We start from the raw sequence: 13346 nt of genomic DNA on the forward strand, positions 1-13346 counted from the left end.
AAGACAGACAAACAGGACAGAAAAGGGATTAGAGAATTACTTATGGTGGGAATGATAAAACAGGCATTAGTACTAAACAAGTGAAAAGGAGTTAGGGGTTAAAAACATCCTCAAAAAGGTGAGCTTTCAGCTTAGCTTTGAATACAACCAGAGACGGAGCCCGACATGCATTAAGACAGTGATATGATAAATGAAACAACAAAGAGTGGAATACACCATACACACCTTCCAAAAATGGCCAATTGCTCAGCTCTTAGTAATCAGCTCTTACTGATAGAACTGAAAAATGAGCTTGCGGAGCTACTGCTAGTGAAATGCAACTTATCCATAAAATCGAGCATGGTACCGGAAGATTGGAGGGTGGCCAATGTAACACCGATTTTTTTAAAAGGCTCCAGGGGAGATCTGGGAAATTATAGACCGGTGAGTCTGACGTCAGTGCCGGGGAAAATGGTAGAGGCTATTATTAAAAACAAGATTACAGAGCACATCCGAGGACATGGATTACTGAGACCGAGTCAGCACGGCTTTTGTGTGGGGAAATCTTGCCTGACCAATTTACTTCAAAGGCTACAGAGGAAATTGGAGGGTCATGGGATAAGAGGAAATGTCCTATTGTGGATTAAAAACTGGTTGAAGGATAGGAAACAGAGAGTGGGGTTAAATGGGCAGTATTCACAATGGAGAAGGGTAGTTAGTGGGGTGCCTCAGGGGTCTGTGCTAGGACCGCTGCTTTTTAATATATTTATAAATGATTTAGAGATGGGAGTAACTAGCGAGGTAATTAAATTTGCTGATGACACAAAGTTATTCAAAGTTGTTAAATCGTGACAGGATTGTGAAAAATTACAAGAGGACCTTACGAGACTGGGAGACTGGGCGGCTAAATGGCAGATGACGTTTAATGTGAGCAAGTGCAAGGTGATGCATGTGGGAAAAAAGAACCCGAATTATAGCTACGTCATGCAAGGTTCCACGTTAGGAGTTACGGACCAAGAAAGGGATCTGGGTGTCGTTGTCGATAATACACTGAAACCTTTTGCTCAGTGTGCTGCTGCGGCTAGGAAAGCGAATAGAATGTTGGGTATTATTAGGAAAGGTATGGAAAACAGGTGTGAGGATGTTATAATGCCTTTGTATCGCTCCATGGTGCGACCACACCTTGAATATTGTGTTCAATTCTGGTCGCCGCATCTCAAGAAAGATATAGTAGAATTGGAAAAGGTGCAGAGAAGGGCGACTAAAATGATAGCGGGGATGGGACGACTTCCCTATGAAGAAAGATTAAGGAGGCTAGGGCTATTCAGCTTGGAGAAGAGACGGCTGAGGGGAGACATGATAGAGGTATATAAAATAATGAGTGGAGTGGAACAGGTGGATGTGAAGCGTCTGTTCACGCTTTCCAAAAATACTAGGAGTAGGGGGCATGCGATGAAACTACAGTGTAGTAAATTTAAAACAAATCAGAGAAAATGTTTCTTCACCCAACGTATAATTAAACTCTGGAATTCGTTGCCGGAGAAAGTGGTGAAGGTGGTTAGCTTAGCAGAGTTTTAAAAGGGGTTGGACGGTTTCCTAAAGGACAAATCCATAAACCGCTACTAAATGGACTTGGGAAAAATCCACAATTCCAAGAATAACATGTATAGAATGTTTGTACGTTTGGGAAGCTTGCCAGGTGCCCTTGGCCTGGATTGGCCGCTGTCGTGGACAGGATGCTGGGCTCGATGGACCCTTGGTCTTTTCCCAGTATGGCATTACTTATGTACTTATGTACTAATCAGTATTAGCAGGTTATTGCAGATTATAAGAATAAATTGTATTGTAATGTAACAAATCAAATCTTTAGACTTCTGGCAATCACATACAGACAATTCAAAATCTCATAGGTTAAACCTGAGCTGGCACTAGAGACGGCTATGGGGACAGTCCTTGAGACAGCCCATGGAGGCAAAACATGCATGTTGGACATAGTGTCCCCCGTCGGACAATAAATAGTTTCCTTACTTATAAATCAAATCTAAACTGCACATACGTTTGCACAAACCACCAGACCTGCACCACGGGGCAGAGCTATGCTCTACACATACCATGTGCACCACATTCATGCACTGGGTAGGCATGATGTCAGCATAAGCCCCTGCGCTGTTTTAGGGCATGTTTCATCCTTGCACTGTGATTATGTGACATGGGGCTAGAGTGTGATGTGAGGGCTAGTCACATGACAGGGTCTGGGGTGCAATCCACATAGTGGCTGTGAAGTGCCTCATGTAAAAAAAAACTAGTCCAAACATTAAATGTCCCACTGTGATATTAAACTTTCTTCCTCCACTTAGGTCAATAAAGTAGTAATGTGGACCATCAGAAGGTTACTTGAAATAACAGTGGTGTATATATTTCACTTCAAAAGTGTGTCTATCACTACACATTCTCAATGGTCCAATATACTATCTACAAACATTTTATTAAATTTCTTGAATTTAAACCTCAAAATTAAAACAAATATATTTAGTATGTATCACAATAATGCAAGGCTATATATTGCAAACATTTTGTTTTGTAAATCATAAAGAACTTAAGAAGCATTCAGAGGTCAACTACTGACATGAATCATGTTTTGGTAGCTCTGTTTCAGTGAAGATAGTCACCTTTCAAATAACTCTCACGTATTCTATATAAAGGCTGCCTATGGACCAAACTCCACCCATGTGAATGCCCACCTGCAAATTATACACCATCAAAATTGGAATGTACGTAGCAACATACATGCGTTCATGTGAGCTCTTGTTTTCTAAATCTAGGTGACTCCTTATAGAATTACCCCTCCTAGGTGATGCTGTTGGCTGAAACATTCCCACTTCCCCAGGACTATGAACACTGCCTCAGCAGCACCCCCCACCTGGTCATCCCAAGAAACAGTATCCTTGAGCAGTTTCCCACGTGGCAATGCACAACACTCAATACTGAGCCAACCTACCAATGGATTTCATACATATCTGAAATTATTCAATATGGCGCATCTGAATACATCCTCAAATTAAGGGATACAAATTCAGAGATAACCTTTATTGTATTTTAGGAAAGACAGGCTTTCCTGTTTTACATTATTTCAGAATACATTCTATTTCCAGTGATAGAGACCAAACTATTATTTAAAGCATACGGACAATAATCTGCTCGTTGAATGCAATCCAATCATTCAATTTGTCATTAATATATCAAACAAAAATGCCGAGGTGAGTCATCGAACTTTTTCTAATGGGATTTTTTGACAACTTACAGCTCATGAAAGGCTGAACAGAGTAACTGCTGTGCAGCATTTACAGTACAGTGTTCTTAGTATACTATGATTAATGTTGAGAATTGAGCTTAAAAGTTCAAATGTAATAATTTTCATAAAACAGAAGAAAATGTCCACATATTTACACAATCTTTTGCATTGCAAATAAGGTTGCAAACTGGATCCATATTCATCTGACTGGGTTGATCCAGTCCTGCGTTCACCTCATTGAGGGGCCATTTTAATAAGCAGCGGTAGGGCTAATGCACAGGTAGTGTGCGCCGAATTAACACTACTGCAGGGGTAGCACGGATAGTTGGTGTGCGCTGTTTCCCGTGGTAGAAAATCATTTTCTATTTCCTACCATGAGGGGCTTTCTCGGTGGTAATCGGCAGCGTGGCCACATTGGCGTGCGCTGCCTGATTACTGCACGAGTAGCACATGAGCCCTTACTGCTAGGTCAATGGGTGGTGGTAAGGGCTCAGGCAGTAAATAGCCGCGCACCAGAGGCGTAGCTAGGCGGGGCCACGGGGGCATGGGCCCCTGCCGATTTAGCCTTGGCCCCCCTGCTTTCACCCCCTCCCACCACCGACCCTCCCCCACCACATTCGACCGCCGACGACGACCCTCCCCTGCCACCGCCGTCAGGTACCTTTGCTGGCGGGGGTCTCCAACCCCCGCCAGCCGAAGTCCTCTTCAGCGCCGGTCTCCAGTGCGTTGCTGATCTGGATTCTGTTTCTCTGAGTCCTGACGTCCTGCATGTAGGAACGTGCAGGATGTCTGGACTCACAGAAACAGAATCCAGATCAGCCAACGTGCCGGACTTGGAGACCGGTGCTGAAGGGGACTTCGGCTGGCGGGGGTTGGGGACCCTCGCCAGCAAAGGTATTTGGCGGTGGCAGGGGAGGGTTGGCGGCGGGGGGGGTCAAATGTGGCGGATGAGGGTCGGCGGCGGTGGCACAGCTATTGGGAAAACTTTGAACAAGCCAGATTACTACAGATCCTGTATAGAAACTCCATGATAACAGAATATCTGGCCTCCGCAACTCACACAGAACGCAAAGAGACCCTCACCAAATACAAACTCAGTGACCATAAACTAACAGAAATACATGCAGCTGAAACCCCAAGAAACCAGACTCTTGTATGCAGTACAACACCAAAAAACACCCAAAAATATTCCTCTTGGTACTGCTGGGGAGAAAGGGAGGGTGAGGTAGTTGTAACCAGGGTAATAGCTCTGGGTCCCCAGGCCACAGATGGCCTCAAGCCTGCCTGAGGCTGAAGAAGGCACAGCCTGTTAACAGGCTTTGAGGTCTACTCCCAAATTTCTGCCTTGGGTCCTAGCCATGTCTAACACCTGTTCTATATATTTCTAAAACTGATATATTCCAATCACTAAACAGAAAATAAAAATTTTCTTTATACCTTTGTTGTCTGGTCATTTTATTTTTCTAATTATGTTGTCCCAGTTTCTGGTTTGTGTGTTCCTCTTTCACCTCTTAATTCTTTTTCCATGATCTCCTGTCCATTTGACATTTCTTCTCTTTAAATGTCCAACATCCATCTCCCTTCTGGGTCCTTGTCCCTATCCTCCCCTGTATCCAGCATCTGTTTCCTCCCCAGGTTCTGTCCTTATCCTTCGCTGTATCCATAATCTCCTCCATTCCTTCCCTCATGCCCAGCATCCCCTGTGGCCTGTCCCTCCCTGTGGCTAGGATCTCTCCCATTCCTTCTGTCATGCCCAGTACCCCCTCTCTGTGACCAGAATTCCACCCCTTAGCATGCCCTCTCTCTGTCCAGTCCCTCCCTGTGTGTAGAATCCTCTCCCATTCCTTGCTTCATTTCTAGCATTCCTCCTCTATATGCTTTTTCTTCCCCCTCCCCCCAATCTAGCATCTCCTCTTTATTTCTCCACCCTCCTATGTCCTTATTCCCCCACTACCCTGGTGTCCTTACATGATCTGGGTCATATTTCCTGCCTGCCCAACCACCTACCCCTCCACCCCTCTCCATTCCCTCCCTTCAGCTCTCTTATCTTCCTGTTCACTGCAGCAGCTCCTTCCCCCCTGCAACCTTGCTGGCCTTTCATTATTGCTTGCCACCGGATCACCCGAAGATCCATGGGGAGATGCCATCCATTCCTCAGACTGCAGCAGGACCAGCTGCATGCCCGCTAACAGCTTTGCAGCATCTCAGCTCCCGCCCCTTAGGACACAAACTTCCTGTTTCTGTGTGTCGGAAACAGAAAGTTTGTGTCCTAAGGGGTGGGAGTCGGGACGCTGTAAAGCTGTAGCTGTTAGCGGGTATGCGTCTGGTCTTGCACTGCAGTCTGAAGAATGGATGACATCTCCCCAGCTACCAATCTTCAGATGCTTCAGATTCATCGTCTGCTGACACATGCATCTGGGAAGGTCCACGGCTGCCTTCAAATTATGACTTCGCTGCTGCAGCGGCAGCAGTGGAGGAGGGAATGACAGTGGCTGGCTTTCTGTTCAGCCAGCTTCCTAAATTCTACCATTGAAAACTGGTCAGGCCAGTTGCTGCTGGGTGGGCATGGGACGAATATGGATAGGCCCAGGCCCACCCGTGACTACACCCCTGCTGTGAAAGCTACAGTATTTGTGTCTTTTATTTTTGAACAAGATCTAAATGGGATTCTGAGACTTAAAGAACCAGGGCCGCTGAGAGGGGGGAAGGGGGGACCAAATTCCCCGAGCCCGGGCCTCCAAGGGGGGCCCGGCGCCGCAGTCCCAGTCTCACCCACCCACCCTCGGTTCCGTGGACCGTCCACCACCGGGCCAGGCCCCCTGTATTCAAATTACAGCACCTCACCTCCATGTGAAAGCGCAGCAGCGTCAGATTGCCTCCCTTTGGGCCTTCGCTCCCTGTGTCCCACCCTCGTCTGATGTAACTTCCGGGAGGCCGGCACACTGGGAGGGAAGGTCCGAAGGGAGGCGATCTGCTGCTGCTGCTGCACTTTCACACAGAGGTGAGGTACTGTGATTTGAATGCAGGGGGCCCGGCCCGGACGGAGGGGGGCTGTCAACGGGGCCGGGGTTGGGCGGGTGGAGACTGGGGACTGCACTATCCAAGTGCAGCATTTCCCCCATCTCCCTTCCCTTCATGTGCAGTATTTCCCCCCCTCAGCACTGAATAAACATGGTCGCAGCTCTTGACTTCATGGTGACCTGCAGCGTGCTTGACAATCTCTTCTTTCTCAGCCCCCCTGCATGCTGATGACTCATGTTCCATCCCGTGCAGCGCGCACTCAGCCTCTTTCTCGCAGCTCATCATCTTCTCAACAGGCTAAAAAATAGCTGCACGCTCAGCTGCAGGTGCCAGGAGTTGGGACCACGCGGCACTGTCTACTCTTCCTCCCCCCCCCCCCCCGGGCCTGGACCGCAGTGCCTCTGCCAGATGGAAAGGCTGGTGCCGCCTGGGTATGTAGCAGCAGGCACGGCTTCTTAGCTCTCTTACATTGTGCCTTAATGCAGTAGCATTCCCCAGCGTCCCACTAGTGCCCCACGGTGGGCCACAACACACTCTGCCTGAGTCAGCTTCAGGAGCCAGGGTGTTCTGCACCACGTGGCAGTTGCAACTTTACTGCAAGCAGCTGCCCAGCACTGCAGGTAATAAAATTTGAAATACTTTTTTTTTAATATCATCATGTAGTTTTTTTTGTACTCAGAATGCTGGCTGGTGATGGTGGGATTCTGGGTGGGGTAAGTACTTCACTGCCTAGGGCAAAAAATGTATATTTAATGATGAAAATATACCTTTTTTTGCCTAGGCTAAAATTAAGAAAAAAAAAGTGTAGGCGGTTTTCTCTGGGTGGACTGGTGCATGCAGAGGTGGGCTCTGCATTGCCCAGGGCATGAAAAACAGTCTTTTTTACTTAATTCCATAGGGGGTGGGTAGGGAGTAGGACAGGGCTGATGCTAGGCTACAGCGAGGAGTGGGGTGGTAGGATAGGGCTGATGCTTAGCTACGGGATGGATGGGGGGTAACATAGAGAAGGGAAGGGCTGATGCTGAGCTACCGGGATGGATAGGGAGTATGGAACAGAAAAGCTGATGCCAGGGTGCTGGGATGTAGGGGCAGTAAACTCAGAAGATCCTTATCACAAAACTTACTGAAGTTATTGTGATTTTAGCTGCCAGGAGAGAAAATTCCCAGAAGTGTTCCCGAGAAAGACAATGTTCCTTAGTCTGCCCCCATGGCAAAACAAAGTTCATTACTAAGCTACTTCAATGAACCGCGTGTAGAGGAGCATGGCGAGGGTGCTGTTCCCTCAACAAGTTTTACTTTATGCTCACAGATCAGTAAACCTGGTGTGCAACTGATAGACAGAGCCGTAGCGAGGGGAGCTGACACCCGGGGTGGGTCACCGCTGCGCGCACCCCCCCCCCCCCAGGTGCAGCACGGCGCACCCTCCTCCCGCTGGAGTGCACCCCCCCCAGAGCGTATACTCCCCCCCCCCCCCGGAGTGCATACTTGCGGCACGGGACGGGCGGGAGGGCTGATCCGCCCCCGACTGCACGTTGCTGGGGTGTGTCGGCTCCACGCTGGTTCACTGCTCTCTTTGTCCCGGAACAGGAAGTAACCTGTTCCGGGGCAGAGAGGGCAGTGCACCAGTGCGGAGCCGACACCCCCCAGCGGTGTGCACCCGGGGCGAACCGCCCCCCCCCCTTCCTACGCCACTGCTGATAGAATTACTTTCAGATTTATCCGACATTGATGAACCACCAAAACAGCCAAAGTTACAGGTTTTCCCAGTTTGTACAATTAGTGGTAAGTCCCAAAGTTTTTCATCTCACTGGTACGATAACTTTCGCTGGCTGGAATACAGTGCAAGCCAGGATGCAGTGTTGTGCAAAGCGTGCAGACATTTTTCTCATACCCGGGCTGAAGAAACTTTCACAAAAACTGGCTTCAGAGATTGGAAGTTCATGAATCAGAGCTGCTCAAAACATGAATCCAGCAAGGCACACTCTCTTGCACTAGGAAAATCTGAAGACTACAAACAAAATCAGTTACCAGGAGGTTGGGGAAACATTGTTAATCAACTAAACCAAGATGCCACGAGCTTTTCTGTAGTTGAAATGAATTGTGAACACATCAAAGTAGTACTTGATATTGTGATATTCTATGCCAAGCAAGAAATTCCATTATGCGGACACAGAGAGACAGAAGAAGCCTTAAATGAAGGAAACCTTTTGGAAATGTTCAAACTCCTTAGCAAATATGACAATAGTATCCAACGCTGCCTTGAAAAAATTCCAAAGAATGCAACTCTAATGAGCCCAGATATTCAGAACGAACTGTTAAAATCTGCCACTTTACTACTGTTACACAAAATCAAATCCGAAATACATGAAACCGATAAGTCATACTATGCAATTCTGGGTGATGAATGAAAGATCTCTCTAAACTTGAGCTTGTTGCAGTATGTGTCAGGTACCTACACAAAGGGGTAATAAAGGAAAGGGCAGTTGGATTTGTTGATACTGCAGACATGACAGCAAATGGGATTTCTGATAAAATCATAAAAGTGCTTGAAGTGCTTGAATTAGATCCACAGTTATGTGTTGGCTTCAGCTTTGATGGAGCATCTGTGATGTCTGGAAACAAAGGAGGTGTTCATGTCGTTTTGAAACGCACGTTTCGGCGGGCTGTTTATGTGCACTGTAATTCTCATCGCCTCAATCTGGTTCTATGCACGGCATCTAAAGCATGTCCCTCTGTTAGCACATTTTTTTGAAATTCTGAACTCCTTGCATAGTTTTATGACAGGTACATATAGGCATGCTCGCGTTTTGGAAGTACAGAAACAACTCCATCCTGATAGATAATGCCTTGAACTTGAACGATCAACAGACACAAGGTGGAGCTCAAAATCTGGCTCTGTGAAAAAATTATTGAGGCTTTTTGATGTTATTCTTGAAGTACTTGCTGAATTTTCAAATGCTGCTAGACAGACAAAACTAGATTCCCTATCTCCTGTACATCAGAGACAAAGAAATTCTTATTTCTGGCAGTTACATTTGGGAAATTATTTGAAAGCAGTGATTTTGCCACGAAAGGACTACAGATGCCATATTGTCTGTTACAGATTGCATTAATCTTATAGAGTGTCTAAAAGAAGCTTTTGTTCAGTTTAGGGAGAACACATCAAATGACTTTGATAAAGTTCTTAAGTTAACAGAGGATCTCATGGAGAAATATGATATTGAAAAGTGGGATGTTTCTTCCTCTCGAAAGACAAAGCTACCTATAAAGTGTGGTGATTCATTGTTTTTTTTTTCCACTTTGGGTAAATCTTCTTCTTTTCAAAGCAATTAAGATTTGAGACATCTGTGGAATGAGATTATTGACTGCCAGCTAAGTGAACTGAATAATCGTTTTCAAGATGATGCTTATGGAATGATGACTGCTTCTGCTGCCTGTATGCCAACATCTGAGGCCTTTGGCCGAAGAGAGAGTCTACTGCCCCCGTGTACATTATATGGCATTACCATAAAGGAAGCTGAATTAACAGTGTTTGTTCAGCATCTAAAATGCAAAGTAGCAGAAGGTATACATTTTCCATGTTTAATCGAAGTACTAGACAACTGCAATGTGTACATTTTCCAAAATGTCAATGCCCTTTTAAGAGTACTTATCACTCTGCCGATGTCAACTTGCACTGTGGAACGACTGTTTTCAACTGTAAACAGGATCAAAACGGCATCAAGAGCCTCAATGCTCACCAGTCGCCTCCATAATCTGTCACTGTTATCATTTGAAAGAGAACTGTGTGATTCATTGGACTATGGCAGAATTATTGGTATATTCAAAACCAAAAGACGACGCCTCATTCTTTAGTGAGCATAGTTTCTCAACTCAATTTGTTAGATACTATTATACAGCTTTGGAATTGTACATTAGCACCAAATTCCAATTTACTTTATCTAAAACATCACTAGTGGCTGCCCACGATGTACTTTTATAAGCCTTTATACAGAGAGGCTCGTAGCCTTTGAGAAGGCCGAGCTGACTATAGAGGATATACCTTTTGTCAATCTCTATTAGACATGTGCTCCTTATTTAAACTGTATTTGATTTTTTTTTTTCTTTGTCTCACTACACCAAACACATATGTAAAAAATGTGTTTTGTCCCACAGCACAATATGCATTCCATATTATGCACTTACTGTTTTTGTATTAAAGCACACTGCATTGTTCTTTTTAAATAGTTACACTTCTTGAGTGCATGTAACTATTTAAAAAGAACAGTGCTAGAAACGCCAAAAGATCGGCCCGCAAATTCCTCAATCTGAATTTCCCCAGCTGCAAAGGAGTGAAATACAAACAGGCTTATGCTACGACCGTTGCATACAAAAGCACACAGTTTTGGAATGCGTTACCCAAGGCCCTGAAAACCATGAACAATCTAACCAGCTTCCGCAAAGCTCTGAAAACTCACCTCTTTAACAAAGCTTACAAAAGTCACCCTCAATGATACAAATCATTCCCCAAACCACCCAAGCACACCTAAAACACTTCTCACACAACCTATCCAACATCCGCCCATCTAAATCCTCTTTTACCTCAGCTTATGATCAACTGTATTTAAATCATGTACTGACTTTATCATAACCTTACTCTGTAAGCCACATTGAGCCTGCAAAAAGGTGGGATAATGTGGGGTACAAATGCAATAAATAAATAAATAAATAACCACACCTGTACTTTCTACATTTCAGGGGCGTAGCTACGGGTGGGCCTGGGTGGGCACAGGCCCACCCAATCTCGGCTCATGCCCACCCAGTTTCAGTGCCAAAAAGTGCACAGACTTCAAAGGTATTTTACCTGTTTTGCTTAATCAGGCATTTGCATTTGTTATAAAGCAAAGTTTGAAGGTTATATGCCATTGCTGTAATTATATTGCAGGATTCTGTTATGTGTGTTGATATGTTTGCCATTATAGAAGACTTATATCTGGTCAAGTTTGAAATGGCATAATGTAACTATATTTAAAAATATTGGGGTTTTTTTTTCATTTCCATTAAAGTATGTATGTGGTTTATGATGATACAGGGCAACTGTTGGGTAAGCTACTTAGAAATCCATCATCAAGTTCATTCTAAGGCATTATTTTGTAGTATCCCAAGAAACACTACTCATACTTATATACATAGTGCCCACCCATATTAGCTCTGGGCCCACCCAAAATGTCAGGTCTGGCTACGCCACTGCCACATTTGATAAGTAAGAGATGGCTTTGTTCTTGTTTTTATTTTAAACTTTTTTTTTTTTTTTACAAATGCCCCTGACATAGCCTTCCGGCGAAACGTGGTCATGTTGGATCATTTTCAGTAAAGTTTTTTGGTTTTTCTGTCCTTTGATATACATTGCTTATAAAGCAAAGTTGAAGGATATGTGCCAAACTGTGGCAATTTTATTTTGTCAACATCAGAATAGAGAGAAAGCAGTAGAGCCAAAGGAAGGGAAAAAGACTTCAAAGGTTTTCTTCCTGTTTTGCGTAATCAGGCATTTACATTTGTTATAAGCAAAGTATATGCCATTGCTGTAATTATACTGTTATGTGTGTTGACATATTTACCATTATAGTAGACATGTCTGATCAAGTTTGATATGGCCACCTATATTAGCTCTGGGCTCAGCCAAAATGTCAGGTCTGGCTACGTTACTACTTCATAGATATGATTCTGTCACTCCTGCTTTTCTGGAACTGCGCCGGCTTCCAATAGAATCCAAAATTCAGTTCAAGCTGTACATAATGACCTTTAAAATACTATATAGAGAAGCGTCACCATATATGACTGATTTAATACATCCTTTAGCTACCTGTAATTCCTATGGCTCGCGTGTGACTTATCATTACTATGCTGTTCTTCAGTAAGAAAAATTGCATCTGCAAGACTGCTGACACCTTCACTATCTTATCGAGTTGTTTATGTGTGCAACTCTTACCTTTATCTATCAGAGCTAACAGGAATTATTTAAAGTTTAGAAGGATTCTAAAAAAAATTTTATTTCAAAAATTTTTTATGGTTGGAACGATCAGGAAAGTAGTTTTTTTCAAACGGTGTTATTAGATTATTTATATTGCAAGATCTGTTGGTTCAGTTCTCTTAAGGGCCCTTTTACAAAGCGGCAGTAAATCCAACATGGTTTTACTGCATGCTAATCTGGAGCTGCTGGTGGCCCAATGCGGACAACAGCGGTACTTCCAGCCCCAGCGAGCGCCATTTCCCACACTGGTAACAATAGGGCTCAATGGGTGGCGGTAAATGATCCCTCTCACATGACCATGCGGTAAGAGCAATCGTACCGCATGGCCATGGCTATTTTCAGCCTTTTTACCTGCTATGGTAAAAAGGGCTGCAGCCAGCGGCTAAAATGGCCCTTGTGCTAACGCAAAGCCCTTTTTACTGCAGCTTAGTAGAAGGGCCCCTTATTTTGTAATCCGCAGTGAACAGAGTACAAATTTGTAGAATATAAGACTGGTATAAAGTAAAGCAAAGTAATGGTACCTGGATGCTCAGGTTCTGTTGCAGAATACTAGCATAACTTATTGATACCTAAATACCATTATCTCCACTGAATGAAAAATGATAGAGGTATGTTCAAGATCTTACTACTATTGAAGATTTTATACTTTATTCCGAGAAGGAAAAAAGGCCTCACAGAGCTCCTAGATTTTCAATTATCTTTTGGAGCTAAAACGGATGCAATACTATCCTCTGTTCATCATTGGCCCAAAAAAAAAAAAACCTTCTCTATATGGTGTGATGATCAGTATTCAATTATGAAAAATCACTCTCAAGCCTTAAATTCTGTGTGCGTCTACACAGTCTATGGCTATTCGTACAGTCAAAAGAACACTTATCTTTCACACTGAGGGAGTTCAGATCGTTTCTCTCTGCCGCTCCAAGCCAACGATGGCCAGCGTTTTGTAAAACTGCTTCAGGTTCTTGGAAGCGCAAATAAATCTATAAACACAAAAAAAGTTTTTTATAATCTTTGTAGATTCAATGTTCATAATAATACAACAAA

Source organism: Microcaecilia unicolor, chromosome 2 (assembly GCF_901765095.1).
Source record: "Microcaecilia unicolor chromosome 2, aMicUni1.1, whole genome shotgun sequence".
In the NCBI taxonomy this organism is placed as follows: domain Eukaryota; kingdom Metazoa; phylum Chordata; class Amphibia; order Gymnophiona; family Siphonopidae; genus Microcaecilia; species Microcaecilia unicolor.